This window comes from Trachymyrmex cornetzi, unplaced genomic scaffold (assembly GCF_001594075.2).
Source record: "Trachymyrmex cornetzi isolate Tcor2-1 unplaced genomic scaffold, Tcor1.1 scaffold34, whole genome shotgun sequence".
In the NCBI taxonomy this organism is placed as follows: domain Eukaryota; kingdom Metazoa; phylum Arthropoda; class Insecta; order Hymenoptera; family Formicidae; genus Trachymyrmex; species Trachymyrmex cornetzi.
Window position 1 is genome coordinate 411,573 of NW_017298108.1, and position 3,595 is coordinate 415,167.

General features: G+C 30.4%; 1 pseudogene; it reads left to right on the plus strand.

Annotated features, from left to right (window-relative positions):
• The first annotated feature begins 631 nt into the window (after positions 1-631).
• LOC108763143 (probable multidrug resistance-associated protein lethal(2)03659) overlaps positions 632-3,595 on the plus strand; it is an 8,121-nt pseudogene continuing 5,157 nt past the window's right edge.

Below are 3,595 nucleotides of genomic sequence, written 5' to 3' on the forward strand. Positions count from 1 at the left end.
ATTAGTTTCGAATGATTAATAACCTGACAACATCAGAGGCCTGAAATATCATAGCCTGAAAATATTTCGTAGTTATTCTTCCGGGAGATTGCGAAAATGGAACCTTGCAGAAGTCAAATAAAAGTAAAATGCTGAAAGTCTTTCGCTATAGTTGCGAAAACGCGAATGGATTGCAAAAGCTACGCCGGAATCAAGAAATTTGTAAAATACGCTCGGTCAGCGCCAACTGCATTTTTGTACAGTACTCGATGTAGACTGATTGATTAATTAAAGTTCTTGTCAAAGTCAGTAAAAGATCAATATAATATCCATGACAGTATAATATATACAGATAATATACAAAATCCGAACATTTTTCTCTGTGCATTGTCAATTGGATAACATGTCCTTAAAGGTCTCAAGTCTTAACTGAAGTATACATTGTAAAATGTGCAGATTAATACGCGAGTTTAATGATATCGAAGAAATTGTTTGACCAATTGTTGCCTCTGTGCCCATCACATGGGTACAACACAATGCATTAGTTTGTATATGTTACATCACGCTTGGTTACCTGGATATATGTGAAATATATGTGTGTATTAAAGATCCGTTATTCATTTATAAAAAAGACTCACATAAGACACTCATCATGCATAAGAAAGCGTATACCGAGAAAGTGAAGACTAATCCCAGCCAGAGCGGATGCCAACATTTTCAACATCTTGACGTTTTCGTAAGTATATAAATAGTAAACTACAAATACCATTCGTGACAGAGCCGATTAAGAGAAATAAAACTGAGAGTGAAGGAAACGCGATCCAGAGAAAAGGTCACAGAATGTAATAACTTGATATATAAGATTCAAAAGTTTTCAGTTTAAGAATATGAAAAGTATAAAATGGAACTACCATTGATAATTATGTAGTATAGGGAAGTCACCCTCTGATGATCTTGACCTTGACATATATTGTCAAGGTCATGAACCTGAATAACCTCTAACAAGTTTTAGCAGTCGCTTATTATTCGTTAAAAAGTTATTAATTTATAGCATTTCCATCGAAAACGGAAACGCTAAGTGGCTGGATTATGAACGAGAAAACACCTTACAGAGTATCAACATGAAAGTGCGTCCCGGTGAACTGATCGCTGTCGTTGGCCAGGTCAGCGCGGGCAAGAGCAGTTTCTTGAACGTCATCCTGAAAGAATTGCGTTTGCAAGAAGGTTCCATTAAAGTACGTTAACAATTCCTCTTTAGTTAATGTTAAGTATTTAAGAAATTTCAATAGATGTAAAATATCGAATAAACTATTTTGTCCATAAAAATAAATTAATTAATCAATTTATTTCAAAATTTATATATATTCCTAATTAATTAAAATATTTATAAATTAACTAAATTTTATATATATACTATTATTTTTTTAAATACTATTTTCATAGGTTAACGGCAAGATTGCCTATGCCAGTCAAGAACCGTGGCTTTTCGCAGGTTCGGTGAGACAAAATATTCTGTTCGGAAGAAAGATGGATCAGGTTCGATACGATCGTGTAACTAAAGTGTGTCAGTTAAAGACAGACTTCAACCTGCTACCTTATGGTGATAAGACGATTGTAGGCGAGAGGGGTATCAGTCTTTCTGGTGGCCAATGTGCTAGGTTGGTTTATATTTATCCTAATTAGATATAAATAAAGAATGTAAAATTTATACAATTTATATCTATAATATTTAGATCTGTAATCTCAGATGATTCTCTTTTAATTTTTGTAAGATTTTCTTTAACATAATTTTAATTAGTTTTCTCTTTTTATTGGTAGTTAACGTTTTAATTTAATTATGTAATTAATTTTTGTATTAATATGATTAATTTTTCATTATAATTATTTCTTGATTATTTTTAATAAATATTTTTTGCGTATATATTTAATTTTTTAGAAAAGTAAATTTGTATTTCTACTAAATAACTATTTAAAAATTTATGTTTAAATTTTTTACATTTGATACATAGTTTTGATTTTTAACACTGAAGAATTAATGTATATATGCGTTTTAATTAAATTTCAATACAATTAATATATGCAATTTAATAGTTTAACCTTGTCCAAATAAAATTAATTTTATGAAAAAATTGTACAAACTCCATTTAACTTTTTTGAAAAGTTTTGTGTTGCATAAATAGTTATAAAAAGCATATCAGTCATATTGATAAAGCGCTGATATTTTACAGAATAAATTTGGCGAGAGCAGTTTATGCTGATGCCGACATATATCTCATGGATGATCCTTTGAGCGCCGTGGACGCTCATGTGGGCAAACACATGTTTGAAGAATGCATCGACAAATATTTACGAGGCAAGACTCGGATTCTCGTCACTCATCAATTGCAATATCTTCGCGATGTCGTTAGAATTATCGTTCTAAAGGACGGAGCTATCCAGGCTGAAGGGTATGAATAATTTTGCTGCACTTTCTTTCTACCTTTTAATTAGTATCTTATTGTAATCTCGTTACAATTTCTTTGTTAAGACTCATTTATTTATTATATTGTTTTGTAGAATGTTATTATTAATTTCACGATTAGATCTTTGGATCCTTGAATTCAAGAAAAGGACTTAGAAATGAGTATAATTTGTAGATTGAAAAAAAATAAAATTATCTTTATTAGGAGTTTTTTTGTTAGTATACCACAATATATACAAACAATGATCTTTACGTGACAACTTTAACGTATCTACCCAAAATAATACGGCAAAATGATTTTATTTTAAGTTCTTTTAATACATCAAGAATTATTGATCTTTTTTATAGAAAAAAATTAAATATCAATATTGAGACGAAATATTCGAATGTTCGAGTCGCGTAAAATAAATTTTAGAATTTTTAGAATATTTGGAAATTTTTAGAACATTTGCAAGTTTAAGCAAATATTTAGAACGTCGTCACTTCCATTGCTTCATATTTTCTATTCATCAATACTTATGACGAGCTGGGATCCATGGGTGTGGACTTCGGTCGGTTATTGGAAAATCAAGCGAAAACGGATGAAACATCCTTTCGACCTGCCTCGACCATCGTTAGCCGCAGTAATTCTCATACCAGCATCTCATCACTGACAATGAGTACTGTCATGACGAATGGTACATCGAAACAGGAGCCTCTTGAGGTAATTCGGACTTATATTGTGACGTTACTACTGATACATATTTTATTTAACTAGGACTTAGGATAATTATAAGAAAGTGTGTTAAGTTATTATAGCCATACACAATAAATATTAGTTCAGATCCCTGGAGAAAAAGTTTCACTGAAATTATTTCATGTTTTGGAATATTTTAGCAAAATTACTGAAAATTTGCTGAAATTTCATTGAAAGTGAATTTTTCAGCTAACGTACGAAAAATCGCTGAAATTTGAATTGAAATTCCTCTAAAATTTTTGCTAAATTGTCTCTGAAATTTTTTGCTAAAATTTCCCTGAAATTTTGCTGAAAAGTATTCCAGCTAAAAATCACTGAAATAAAACTGAAATTTTTCTGAAATACTGAAATTTTGTTGAAAAGTATTCCAAAACATGGAATAATTTCAGCGAAATTTTTCCATCAGGAATATTTTACCT